The 15,102-nt window shown below is 39.4% G+C and overlaps 1 non-coding gene across 1 annotated transcript; it reads right to left on the reverse strand.

Annotated features, from left to right (window-relative positions):
- Window positions 1–1,637: 1,637 nt before the first annotated feature.
- Window positions 1,638–1,744, reverse strand: LOC115288757. The gene has a single exon (XR_003907162.1). It is a non-coding gene; the product is annotated as a U6 spliceosomal RNA (small nuclear RNA).
- Window positions 1,745–15,102: the final 13,358 nt, after the last annotated feature.

The following is a 15,102-nucleotide window of genomic DNA, read 5'->3' on the forward strand; positions in this document are numbered from 1 at the left end:
AGAGATGGGGTAGCTGAGGAGGAAGAAGAGAGCTAAGTGGGAAATAGCAAACACCAGCACTAGGTGCCATGTTTGTTTAAAACCAAGTATTGTTTAATTGACATCTGCAAGCTAATCATATTAGTTAATTAATATTAGCATATGATTCTAGATGATACTAAATGGGCATTGGGCTCTAACTATAGGGAATATCCTTGCAATCTCGATATAAGGACAGGAAAAGGGTAGGATTCTAATACCTCAAAGAGCATATACTGGTAAACTGATGTCAGCCTACAGGGCGATTTCCAATAGCTGGCCACAGGCCTCTACCCTGTCCCTTGACCTATTGATTTTTAGAGTTTAGGACGCCGTGCTTATAAAAGTTTACAAAGATATGAACCTTGGGAATTTAGTGGGCATGTTAAATGACAAAATGAGGATCCTGAAATATTTTGACAATCTGGAGCAGTAAGGTTAATCCAACAAGATAAGATTTAAGAGGGATAAATATAAGACTTTAGGTTGAATCTAAAACGAAAACTTTCGTAAGAATAAAATGAAGAAGGTGTGGCCTAGCCATGGGATGTGTGAGAATAACGTAGGAATTCAGGCTTTGGGTTTGGATAGATGTACACTCACATTTTGGCTATAACTCTAGGTAACTGTGAGCCTTGGGAAATTATTTAAACCTCTCTGAGCCTTAGACTTACAAGTCATTCATTCATTCAATCATTTTAATTATTTTTAGTTTATTTATTTATATTTAGAGAGAGAGAGAAAGCATGAGTAGGGGAGGGGCAGAGAGAGAGGGAGTCAGAGAATCTCAAGCAGGCTCTGCATTGTCAGCAAGGAGCTGGACTCGGGGCTCAAACTCACAAACTGTGAGATCACCTGAGCCGAAATCAAAAGTTGGTTGCTTAACAAGTGAGCCACCCAGGTGCCCTCAGGTAATTCATTTAAAGGGTAGTTTCTGGCACAAAATAACTTCTCAATAAATGGTCAGGAAAAGATCTAAGTTGTTTGTAAAGGTACTGTGGAGACCGAGACAACCCCCCAGTTCTCTACAGAATCTGGGGAAGACCTGTCCCAGGGAATTCGCTCTGATGAAGGGAATATTCTATAATCCATGCTGTCCTGTATGGTGGCCACTAGCCACCTATGGCTACTGAGCCCCTTAATGTGCCTATTGCACATTAAGAAATGGAGTTTTTAATTGTAATTAATGTATTGTACGTATGGACATACATGCTTTCTTTTCTCTGGGGAAAATGGTTGGATCATGTTGTAGATGTCTGTTGAGTTTTTAAATAATTTTTGGTGAAGAATCTGTTCAAACTTTATGCTCCATTTTTAAATTGAATTGTTTTTTTCTTTTCCATTTTTTAAAGATTTTTTTTAATGTTTATTTACTTATTTTGAGAGAGAGAAGGACAGAGAGAGAGAGAGAGAGAGAGAGAGAGAGATAAAATATCAAACAGGTTCCAAGCAGGCTCCATGCTCAACATGGAGCCCAATGCCCAGCTCAATTTCACAACTCTGAAATCATGACCTGAGGCTGATATAAAAAGTGGGACACTTAAGGGACTGAGTCACCCAGCACACCCTGATTTTCTTTTTTAATGTGAAACCTTTATTGTCTGTAAGGTCATGGCATAAAAAAAAATGGACGCTTCACAGATTTGCATGTCATTCTTGTACAAGGGCCATGCTAATCATCTCTGTATTGTTCCAATATTAGTATATGTGCTGCTGAAGCCAGCACAAATTGTTTGTTTCTTAATACAAAACGTAGGGGATACTTTATGTGTTTTCTGGATACAAGTCTTTGCAAGTATTACCTCTCATTCTGTGGCTGGTCTTCACATTCCCTTCTTATTAGCAGTACCTTCTGAAAAGTAGAAGTTTTTAATTTTTGTAAAGTCCTATTTATCAACTTACTCTTTTATGGATTGTGCTCTTGGCATCGTATTTATGGGATCTTGGTTAAGCCAACATCACAAAGACCTTCTCCTATGTTTTCTTCTAGAAGTTTTATAATTTTAAGTCGTATACTTAAATTTATGACCCATTTTTGCATATGATATGTGGTAGGGAACAAAATTTATTTATTAATAAGGTTTATTTATTTATTTCTGAGACAGAGAAAGAGAGGGAGCAGGGGAGAGACAGAAAGAGAGGGAGACAGAGAATCCCAAGCAGGCTCTGCACTGATCATGATGTGGGGCTCCAACTCACCAACCATGAGATCATGACCTGAGCTGCAATTAAGATTCAGATGCTTAACCTATTGAGCCACCCAGGTGCCCCCCACTGTCCCCCATCCACAAAAACAATGGATATCTAATTATTACAGCACCATTTGCTGAAAAGACTATCCCTTCTTCACTAAAAAACTTTACATCTTTGTCAAAAATCAGTTATCCAAATGTATATGGGTGTATTTCTAGACTCCCTAGTTATTTTCACTGATCTATTTATTTTACACACTGTCTTGATTACTATAGATTTATGATACGTCTTGAAGTCAGGTCATGTTATCCCTGTTCTTTTTCAAAGCCATTTCAGCTATTCTTAATCCTTTGAATTTCATAAATTTTATTTATCTTTATTTTTTTTTGTTTATTTGTTTTTGAGAAAGAGAGACAGAACATGAGCAGGGGAGGGGCAGAGAGAGAGGGAGACACAGAATCTGAAGCAGGCTCCAGGCTCTGAGTTGTCAGCACAGAGCCCGTTGCAAGGCTGGAACCCACAAACTGTGAGATCATGACCTGAGCTAAAGTTGAAAGGTTAACCAACTGAGCCTCCCAAGCACCCCTGAATTTCATAAATCAGCTTGTCAATTTCTATAAAAAACTGTCTATTGGAATTTTGATTAATATTTGTTGAATCTGTAGCTCAATTGGAGGGAGAACTGCTGTATTAATAACACTGAGTCTTCTGATCCACAAACAAGGTACATCTTTCCATTTATTTAGGCCATCTTTCTAGTTTTCACTGCAGGTTTTCATATCTTTTGTCAAATTTAAACTTTGGAATTCTGCATTTGTATGCTATTATAAATTGCAGTTTTCAACTTCAATTTCTGATTGTTCATTGTTGGTATACAGAAACACAATTGCTTTATGTACATTTAAAAACACATTTTTTGTGTATATTAATCTTGTATTATGCAATCTTGCTTGACTCACTTACTAGTTCCAATAGCCTTTTTGTAGATTCTATAGAATTGTCTATGTAGACTATGAATAAAGACAGTTTTACTTCTTGCTTTCCAATCTGGATGCCTTATTTTATTTATGTTTTTGCCTTATTGCAATGGTTGGAATTTTTTTTTTTTACCATAGTTTATTCTTTTTTTTTTCAATATTTTATTGTCAAGTTGTTTTCCATACAACACCCAGTGCTCTTCCCCATAATGGTTGGAATTTTAAATACAATGTTAAATACATGTGGTGAGAAGGAATATTCTAGTATTGTTTCTGATACTGTGGAGAAAGTACTCAGTCTTTTTTCATTAAGTATGATGTTAGCTGTAGGTTTTTCATAGATGCCTTTTATTAAATTGATAAAATTCTCTTCAAATAATCACTTAGAGGGGCACCTGAGTGGCTCAGTTGGTTAAGAGTCCAGCTTCAGCTCAGGTTATGATCTCATGGTTCATAGGTTTGAGTCCCGTGTCAGGTTCTGTGCTGACAGCTAGCTCAGAGCCTGGAGCCTGCTTCAGATTTTGTGTGTGTCTCTCTCTATGACCCTCCCCTGATCACACAGTCTCTCTGTCTCTAAAAAATAAATTAAAAAAAAATTTAAAAAATAATAATCACTTGGTGCTATAAATTTCACCCTATTATTTTAGTAGCATTCCACTATGACATGTAGTATTTTTGTATGGATTCCATTCAAAACATTTTGTAATCCTTTCTAATCCCTCTTTTGATTTCTTCTTTGATCTAAGGGGTTTTTTTTAAAAGCACATTATTTTCTTTCCAAATATTAGGGGATTCTTCAGATATCTTTTTCTTACTGATTTCTAATTTAATTCCATTGTGGTCGGAAAACACATATGCACATATGTATATGTGTGTGTGTGATCTTCAATTTACTTTCGACTAGTGTTAATACAGTATATCTTTTGGCATTTTCCACTTTTTTTTTTACATTTAACCTATTTGTATATTTAAAGTGTGTTCCCTGTGGACAGCATATGGTTGGTTTTGTTTTGTTTTATTAGTGTGTCTGTTTGTTTGCTTAAATCCAATCTGATGAGTATTCCCTTTGAACTAGGGTATTTAGAACATTTATATTTCATGTGATTATTGATATGGTTAGGTATAAGTGTACCCTCCAGCTATTTGTTTTATATCTGTACCATCTGTTTGTTAATGCTTTCATCTCTTTTTTCTGCCTTCATTGATTTCATTGGGTTTGTTATTATTATTCCATTTTATCTTCTTTTTGACTTATTACATGTAAATCTGTTTTGTTATGTTAGTGGTTGCCTAGGCTTAGTATATCTCTTTGAGTTATTACATGCTTCCTTCAGATCATATTATACCACTTCATATAAACTATAAAACTATAGAGTAGCAAACTTTGTTTCTCCTTCTCAGCCTTTATACTATTATTGTCATATGTTATCTGCACTGATGTTGTGAACTCTAAAATACATCTTTACTATTTTGTAAACAGTCAGCTACTGTTTAAAGAGATTCTTAAAAGAAATAATCTGGTACATTTATTTATGTAGTACCATTTCCAGTGCTCTTTATTTCTTCGTGTACATTCAGATTTCCATCTGGTATTATTTTTCTCCTGCCTAAAGGACTTTAACAGTTCTTATAATGCAGGTCTTTTGGTGATGAATTCTTTTAACTTTTATATTTCTGTAAAAGACTTTATTTTACCTTCTCTTTTGAAAAATATTTTCACTGAGTATAGAATTCTTGATTGATGCATTTTTTCTTTCAGTACTTTAAAGATAATTCTCTGCCACCTTCTCATTTCACTCTTTCCAATGAGGGATCTGCTATCATTTTTATCTTTGTTCCTCTGTACATAATGTATTTTTTTTTCCTGGCCCCTCCTAAGCGATATTTGATTATGATTTGCTTTGGTGTCAAGGTTAGGACTATTCTTCCGTTGGATTATGCTATTCCCATTTTGCTGTCTAATCCCCCAAATCATGTTGATAATCAGGTTGGACTGACATAACCAAGAAAGCCATGTATATAACAATTAAAAAGGGGATATGCTTTTTAAAAATGTTTTGTCTTTACTTATTTAAAGTAAGCGCCATGCCCAATGTGAGGCTTGAACTCATGATCCTGAGATCAAGGGCCACATGCTCCATTAACTGAGCCAACCAGGCATCCCAAAAGATGGGGTATACTTTAACTCAGGATTTCAAAAGGACTTGTGTGACAACTATTGAATGGAAAGAGACCTACATGCACCTTACCAGTTAACTTGGCCGAGTAGGCATTCTTAATAGTAAAATTTTGATTGTTTCTTCTACTAGTTTCTCAGTTTTAAAACATGACCCTGTCCCAGATTCTTTGACATTCTTCCCACTGAGAAGTGAGATCTATATCTTCTGTCCTTGAATCTGGGTTCTGTGACTACTTCACTAGTGGATTGCAGCAGAAGCAACACTGCCAATTTCTGGGCTCAGACTTTAAGACCCTGTCAGTTTCTTTTTGTTTCTTAGGATGCCTGTTCTTTGATCCCAGCCACTCTGCCATAAGTAGCCCTAAAGGGCCTGGAGGGAGGCCCACATGGAGAGAAGGTTCACAGCCCATCACCTTGGCTGAGCTCCCAGAGAGCCAGCACCAGCCATATGAGTAACACATTTTGAAAGTTGATCTGCCAGCCCCAGGCTAGCTGTAATAGTCAGTATGGTATGGGACAGAAACGATCTGTCTGCACGAGCCCTGCCCAAATTGCAGATTCGTGAGCAAAATGAATGTTTATTGTTTTAAAATTCTATGTTCTTACATGATTTCTTACATAGGAATAGATAAAGAGAACATTCTCCCTAAAGAACTGGATTCTAAACCAGTGTCTCAGAAAAGTAGCTTCTGCTCTGATAGACTGTGGTTCCCTCTTTTTCTAATCTTTTACGTGACTCAAGGTGTTCTGTTCTCTTTTCCTTCTGCTCCAGAATAACCCTGTCCTTATAGAGAATGTACACTGCTATTTATAGAAAGCACTATTTCTTCAAACCTGTATGTGTTCAAAGTGTATTTTCATTACAGCTCTATTAACTGATTTCTTATATGGCTCTGTTTCCCTCCATTACACTCTACGGGCTCTACATGTTAGTCATTGTCTCTTGCTAAGTTTTCCAACCTACACCCTCTACTTTGTCATCTATTTTCTCTGCCTAAGCAATGTTCTATTTACTGGCTATAATATTTACCCCCGTTAGCCTTTTAAACTCATGTTTAGTATAGCAGTCTTTATTTAAAACTTCCAGCAATTCTGCATCACTGAATCTGTTAAGGTTCCCTCATAAGGTCAAAACCACACCAGTATTTGGATACAGAAAGTTTAATATATATTAACACATACCAAGATCCTAATTTGATAACTGTATCAGTCAGGTCTCTCCAGAAAAACAGAACCAAAACCTCTTAATAGATTTATTTCAAGGAACCAACTCACACAATTGTGAGGGTTGGCAGGTCTGAAATCTGTAGAGCAGGTCAGCAGACTGGAAATTCTCTGACAAGAGCTAATGCTGCAGTCTTGAAGCAGAAGAATTTCTTCTTCCTCCAGGAAACCTCAGGTTTTGCTACAGTCTTCCACCTGAGTGGATGATGACCACCCACATTCTTGAAGATAATGTCCTTTATCTAAAGGGAACTGATTGTGGATGTCCGCCACATCTAGAACACATCCTAACAGCAACACTTGCACTAGTGTTCATTAAATAACTGGGTACTATAGACTAGCCCAGTTGACACATAAAACTAATCATCACAGTAAACAAAAGGTTAAAAGAGAATTGTAAAATATCATGGAAGGTGCAACTGCTGAGCTCTGAGGAAACAAAACAGAGATTGATATTATTAGAACTTAGAAACGTAGTAGACAGGCCACGAGGAACTGAAACTCAGTTTCTGAGTAGGAGGCATTGCTCAGCCAATATTAGCAGTCTACATTCAGAAAAGGGGACTCAGGTCACTGGGACCCACTTCTTTGTGGAAGGGTAGCGGCTAGTTGTTGGTGGTGTCCCCAAGGAGACATGATGAAGCTGATTCTGTAGGTGTTAGAAAAACTGCAAAGTGGATTTAGCTGCTGTTCCAGGAAGATAATGCTGATGCGATGATGAAGAAGTCTTGCTGGGGGTCATGCTCCTAGGAACCACAAGCAGACAAAAACTGCTCTGCAAATCTACAGCAGGGAGCACACTTCTTGTTTCTCCTCCAGCCTTGTCGTCTCCATCTAATGACCCCAATGGCGGAAGCAATTGGAAAAGCAAACTATGGCTTTCAGAGTCCCAGCTCTAGGATCTTTGGTGCTCAAGGTTACCGAGGCTGCCAGCACCAAGAAGCAATCCCAGAAGTTCTGAGACTAGATGCCGGCCCACTCCCCCAGACAAAATCAAGTTATTTTCCATTTTTTAAAAAAATGATGCTTTTGAAACTGAGAGGCAATAATATAATAACTGATACAGTCCATTTCTTTGGCTGGCTATTCAGCATCCATAACACTATTCTACAAATTTTGAACTTTGATATTACCACAGAAACCTTTATTCTCCTCCCTAAAATGCAACCAAGACAGAGTTGCCTTCTTACCAAATTCAAATCTGCAAAGTCCCAACTACCATTACACTTATCTCTGATCAGCATTTGTTATTTTTCAAATTCAATATCATCTGAACATATGTTTCCTAAAAACAAAATTATAAAGTTAACTTCTGATAGCACTTGTGAAAATAAGGATAAGGAGAAAGAATAATAAAATAATATATACAATTATATAAACATATACATACATAATAAGCAAGTAACTGGGCATGAGGCCATAATTAATGTTTACAACTTATTTCTTTCACTACCCATTTCATATTTCCTTTGCCTTCATCCAGTACCTCAGATAGTTGGTTTTTTTTTTTATATGGTGGGGTAATCCATCTTGCCTAAAGGGTCTGAATCACCACTGGGTATGCCTTTGTCGGGGGTGGGTGGGAAAATTGTCATCTCTTATCAACATTTGGCTTGAAAATACTAAAGTCATTAACTGTTGGCATGAAAATACTAAAGTCACCCCAGAGAACACCCTGGATTCCAAATACAATCCTTCCCATTGAGTCACTGTACCCAATTTTTCTTTGCTAATCAATATGAATCAACCACGACCAGTAGAGTAACTCTTGTCTTTTTTTGTTGGTTTAGTATCATGAGGAATACAAAATGATCAGGTGGCAGTCTCATTTTCCAAATCAATGCAAGATTGATCTATGCTCTAGAAGCAGCATTAGATTTTTGGGAATCAAGACTCCAAATGAACAGAGCTCAGACTCACAGGGATTGGAAGCAAAATATCTGTGGGCCTGCAGGCTCTGAGATATAGTAGTGAGAAGAACCAGTCCACTTCTACTTCTCATTCCCACGCCCATGGGGATACACTGTGGGAAATAAAGAACTATATAATTTTTAGGATTCTAAGTATAATCTACATCTTTTGAGGAAGACCTGTCCTTTTAGGATATAATCTCTCAACTGGTACCCTACCTTCAGCAGGCCATTAAATCTTTCCACTGGATCAGCTGCTTCTGGGTAGTTGAATATGTGGTTACACCAGTGAATTCCATGAGCATGAATCCATTGCTTCTTTTGAAATGATTTTCCTGATGAGAAGCAATCCGGTGTACAGTACACCATATTTTGTAATTGCAGATGATTCTGGCAGAAGATTGTTGGGCAGGAAAGCAAATGTGCACTCAGAATACATATCTCCTCCAAGGAGGAAAAAATTTTGCCCTTCTCCATGGGAAAAGGGAACAATTAAGTCAACTCACCCCTGCGGTCTGGTAGGGCTCATCAGGGAATGGTGTCATATCAGGGGCTTTGCAGAGCTGGCAAGTTAGGCATTCCCCAGCATTGCTGGTCAGAAAAACCTTGATTAAGGCAAGTTCCTATTGTTGAGCCCACACATACTCCCATCCCTGCCATTATAACCACTTTGTATACAGGCCCATTAAGCAGACACTGGAATAACCGGAGAAAGATGTTAACTGAAGTCCACAAGATAGGTCATTTGTCCCCCTCCAATGAAGGGACTCTTCATCTCTAACTGACTTGGGTCTAGAAATTGGATGAGAGTTCACTCAAGTCAAATTTTTGGCCACCAGACTTTTTATATAGACCAAACACCATTCTGGCGGTCTATCCATCTTTTTCATTCCTAGGTGCACCATGATCAGTTGTCCAACTAAAGATCTCTTGTCTCAAAACAGTTTCATTACCACTATGTTCACGTTGCTTTTTATGGTAAATGTCCCCTTGACTTTGGTGGCTAGGTTCTGTCATTTGGCCTCTGGTATGTGGAAATCCCTTCATTCCCATTGACATCAGCAAGCCCAATTCAATGTAAGTATTTTTACCACTATATCTGGCTTAGAGAAAACAGCCACTACTGTAGAGTTTTTTAGAGATGCAAGCGCTAATATCAGCAGTGCATTTCTCAATGTTTTGAGCTATAGGCCCTTTGGTTGATGTGCTTGGGGGATAGGTGTACAGATCTCATGTGATAAGGTCACTTTATCATTCCTTTCTCCCTGTCTTGAATGCCTTCATCTAATGTCAAGGAAGTTCTAGCATTCCAACCTTATTAAACAAACAACACCATTGAGTCCAAGGTTTGGTCAGCCAACAAAGAAATTTTTGCCACTCCCAGTTGCAAGAACTAACACATTAAACAGAATATCTTATAAATGGACCCAATAAATTTGATCTGATCCAGATCTAGATTCTATCATCCTTGGTCTAGAGCCCATAGAACACATTTCTACACATCTTTCCCAGGTTTTTGCCAATCTGTATTATAAAATCTTGCACTTCTGTTAGCAGATAAATGATTTCCCCTGAGTCAGGTTTTGTACTATACCCCCTATAGTAAGCTATTGGACTCTACATACAAGTCTAGTGGCAACAAATAATGGTTGTGATGGGTCTTGAGAAGACCCATTATTTTTGAGTGAGAGAGGGAGAGAGAGAGAAAAAGAGAGACAGAGTGTGAGCAAGACAGGGGTAGAGAGAGAGGGAGACACAGAATCCAAAGCAGGCTCCAGGCTCTGAACTATCAGCACAGAGCCCGACACAGGGCTTGAACTCACGAATCCTGAGATCATGACCTGAGCTGAAGTCGGATGCTTAACTGAATGAGCCACCCAGGCAGTCTGAAGTTGCTATAAGGTTTTCAAAAACATAGATGGGATGGTTGATTTCATACCTGGCAATTGTTGAGTGGCAGCCCACCAGCCACTGATTGATGTGGGAAGATTTCTCTTAATATCATTAGAAATGAAGGGAAGTATCCTGCAAGTCATTTAAAGGCAATATATCTTTGACCACCTCCAGCCAGTTCTATAGTTACCATATTTTAAAAAATTGACGTATAGTTGATACATACTTTTACTTTAGTTTCAGGTGCACAACATAGTGATTCAGCCAGTCTGTACATTATGCTACGCTCACCACACGTGTAGTGTAGCTACCGCCTACCCCCATACAATGCTATGACACCACCACTGACTATATTCCCTATGCTGGACATTTTATCACTGTGACTTATTTATTTCATAACTGAAAACCTATACCTCTCCCTTCCCCGCCCCCCCCCCCCGCATCCATTTTACCCAACCCTCCACCCTCCTCCTCTCTGGCAGCCATTAGTTTGTTCTCTGTATTTATGGATCTGTTTCGTTTTTCCTTTGTTTATTCAATTTTTTGTTTTGTTTTGTTTTGTTTTAGATTCCGCATATAAATGAAATCATATGTTACTCATCTTTCTCTTTCTGACTTATTTACTCAGCTTAATACCCTCAAGGTCCATCCATGTTGTTGCAAATGGCAAGATCTAATCTTTTTTACTGCTGAATAATATTTCATTGTATGTATATACAATATGTATATACGTATACCACAACTTCTTTATCCATTCATCTATCCATGGGCTGCTTCCCTGTAGCTACTGTATGGGTCTCCCGAGACGCACTGAGGCTCTATGGTGCCATCTAGTGGCAGTTGCTCATTGAACCTTATCTTCTCATCTGCTACTCAAACAAAGCAGACTCACCTTTTCCAGTGAGTCTCCTAAAACTAGATAGACACCCAGAGGTTGGGGGTGGTAGGCTGCAGACTTTCTCGGAGACAAGGTGAAAAGTAAAATCATTTTTAAAGTCCCTACCAAAGCTGAGGACTGAACAGAGGAATGTTCTACTTAGGAGGCCAGCAGTCTTTCTTTGAGGCTGAGTGAAAGTGAAGACATGGCAGGACAAACCAATGGAGGTCAGCCCACAGACAGTGCTTCCAGAGGCTCACAACCGCTTCCCTACACCCATATTCTCCGAAACAAAGCATAGCTGACATTACTATCCCAGAGCCTGTCACATATGGGATCAGACATAAAGATGTGGGGATGATTCGTCATTCCTTCCTTTCAATGAAAGCAGTCTTAAGACACTGAGCTAGCTTGAGGTTAAATAGATACACAATGCAGTGACCGGGAAGCCAGCCCAGATCTTCTGCTTGAGAATGCTACATCGCCTCTCTTCTCTATTCCTTAACAAGCCCTGGTCTGCAGGCAGTAGCACCCATGGGGCCGCCTTGAAGGACGTCTTATCAACAAACATAAAGATTGTGCAACTCTTGATCTCAGGGTCATGAGTTCAAGCCCCACATTGGGGGTAGAGTTTACTTTTTAAAAAGCACAGATAAAGATTGTGTTCCAGGAATGGAGAGAATCTTTGCTTGCTTCCCCTAAACAAGACCTACTCCTGGGTTCATAAGGAGTAGTGCAAGTTTGTTTCCAGAAGCTTCTGCCTTCCTTTCCTGTCATCCAGGATCTTCATGCACCCCTTCACTCATGATACCCATGCCCCTGGCCTTTCTTTCTTGGACAGCGCCTCTAATACCTGGAGCCTCTTTGTTACATATTTCTTGCCCCTTCCTTATTGTGCCACAAGGTGTCCTTATTGTCTGCAGACCGAAAGTCCTGGGGCTGATGCAGGTACACATACAGAACACCAGACCCTCCAAGGAAGAGCTTTGTCCTTGTGGCAGCAAGTTTTGGATTTCCTCTAAATTTTAACCCACGGTGAGTCCTGTGGTACATGGTTGTACTCCTCACCCCCTTACCTCACTGCACTTACTCCATCTCAGTTCTAGACCTCTGCTTATTAGTCTTTTCCTAACTTTCCTACGTAGGCACCAACACACACACACACACACACACACACACACACACACACACGTGTATGCACACATACATATGAAATGCCCGCTTACCTCTCTCCCTACTCCACTGAGTTCTATCCTTCCTTCAAGGTCACAATCACTGTACACGCACAGCTAATTCTGTTTTCAGAGATTCTACATCACATCCGTTTATATCCATTTTTATGGCACTAACTCCCTGGGTGGCTCAGTCGGTTGAGCATCTGGCTTCGGCTCAGGTCATGATCTCACAGCACGTGGGTTTGAGCCCCGCATCGGGCTCTGTGCTGACAGCTAGCTCAGAGCCTGGAGCCTGCTTCAGATTCTGTATCTCCCTCTCTGATCCTCCCCTGTTCACGCTGTCTTTCTCTCCCTGTCTTTCTCAAAAATAAGTAAAACATTTAAAAATTTTTAAAAAGAACTATCTTCTGGACTTGCACATTTAATCTAGAACTTCAAAATCTGCCCCCCTACTCCATTGTTTTAACATTGTAGGTCAGTGCTTACACCTGGAAATTCAGCAGTGAACAAAACAGATATGGATCCTGCCTTCGTGGGGTTCACACTCTAGGGCAAGACAGATAGAATACAAATGAACACAGGTAAATATATAATTACAGGCTGTGATGGCAGTTTGAGATAAGGGTGCCAAGAAAAATAGAAGGAAGTCTATTTTTAGATTGTTGAGACCAGAAAACATCTGAGGAAGCAGTGTAAATAAACAGATGTGATAAAAGAGAGGAAACCAGGCAAAGAAAGAATCGAAAGAAGGTAGCGGAGGGAACAGCCCGTGTGAAGGATCTGACAGAGGAAGGAGCTTGGCACCTGCACAGAAAGAACTGACAGGTAGCGATGGGATCACAGCGAGGAATAACGCGCAGAGGCTGAATCAGGCAAGGTCTCAAAGGCTACGGGAAGGCTTGAATTTATTCTACATGCCACACAAAGCCAAAAATTGTTTTAAGCAAGGAAGTAACATGATCTGGGTTATCAGGAGACCACTGGATGATATGTGGAGAATGGCTTAGAAGGCTTGAAAGTGGAACAGGAAGGCAAGCAAAGAGACTGGGCAATGGTTCACAGAAACGATGATGGTGGCAGTAAAAACAAAAAAAAAAACTAAACACAGTAGAAAGGGACCAATTTCAGAGGTAGACTCACAGGAAGTGGTGATGTTTTATACCTGCTTTTATCCTTATTGTTCTGGAACATATTTTAAGGACTTTGCTCAAGGAAAGTCCTGGGAATTATATTTTCTGAGTACATATTATTATGAGTGACAATTTGCCTTGGTAAAGGATTCTTACTTAGGTCACTCAACCTCTTTCTTTTGCAATGCAAAAAAGACTTTGTGCCTTTGTCTTCCAAGCTACAAGGTTCTGGAGGAGAAATCTGGGGTAAATATGGCTTTTTTATCTTTCTGCGTATTTGCTTATAGGGTCTGGGTTACCTTTTAGAGATCAAAATTCTGCATGAATAGATCTGGGAGTAGTTCTTTTATTAATCTGCTCAATATGATATTATGTAGCCTAGCCGCATCCATTCCCCTTTCTTTCGGTGTCAGCCCTTGTCATCTTGTGGGAAACCGTCTCTCCCTTACTTGCAGTCCATGTGAACACTGGAGAGAGCCGACAGCCGCTCATTCCATGAGCCAGAGCTTGCGGCCAATAAAACCAACAGCGCCGCCCCTCTCGGCTGCCCAAGCTGATTCCATGGCGAGTACCTGACCCAAACCCAGCCAATCAGAGGCTGAGGATTAACCCAAGGTTAATGCCACACAAGTATTAGAAAGGAAGAACCCTTTCTTCCCATCAGGCTTGGAAAGCTGGAAGAATATCAGTATGGAGACACCGGGTGCTACCCCATGGGAACAACCTGCCCAAGAATGAAGTCAACCCAGAAGAAAGCCGGAGCTGGAGACGTGGATTCCTACTGAACCTCTGAACTTTATTATGTGGGCCAATAAAATCCCTCTCCTCTTTTGTTTAAGGCGGTTTGAGCTGGGACCTTGGCACAACCCAAAGAGTCCTGATTAAATACAATTAGCATTATTTAATTTTAACAACAAGATCTTACTTAAAGCCAATAAATGTCTTATCTATGGCTTCTTCTACAAATAATTTTGTTCATTATTTTAGAAACTCTTGTTATTTGTGGGTTGGCTCTTAGATATCTGTCTTTCAAAATTATTCTATTCTTTCATTTTCATTTCTTTGTCTTTTGCTTTTGTGTTCTAGGAAATTTATCTTCATCTTATCTGTTACTAATTTAGTTTCCTGCAATGTCCATTTGCATATCATGGCTTCCATTTTAGAGCTTAATTCAATAACCATGCTTTTCAGCCTAATAACATTTTTCTTCCACTTGGATTGTTTCCTTTGTATAATGGCTTGTTTTAGTCACACAGGTGTAATTCCCCCCCCCTTTTTTTTTTTTTTTACTTTTTTTTAACGTTTGTTTATTTTTGAGAGACAGACACAGAGTGTGAGCAGGGGAGAGGCCAGGGAGAGACAGAGACACAGAATCTGAAGCAGGCTGCAGGCTCTGAACTGTCAGCACAGAGCCTGATGTGGGAATCAAACCCACAAGTCGTGAGATCATGACCTGAGCAGAAGTTGGATGCTTAACCTACTGAGCCACCCAGGTGCCCCTGGCATTCTTTAATAAATAAAAAAAA

Source organism: Suricata suricatta, chromosome 3 (assembly GCF_006229205.1).
Source record: "Suricata suricatta isolate VVHF042 chromosome 3, meerkat_22Aug2017_6uvM2_HiC, whole genome shotgun sequence".
Taxonomy (NCBI): domain Eukaryota; kingdom Metazoa; phylum Chordata; class Mammalia; order Carnivora; family Herpestidae; genus Suricata; species Suricata suricatta.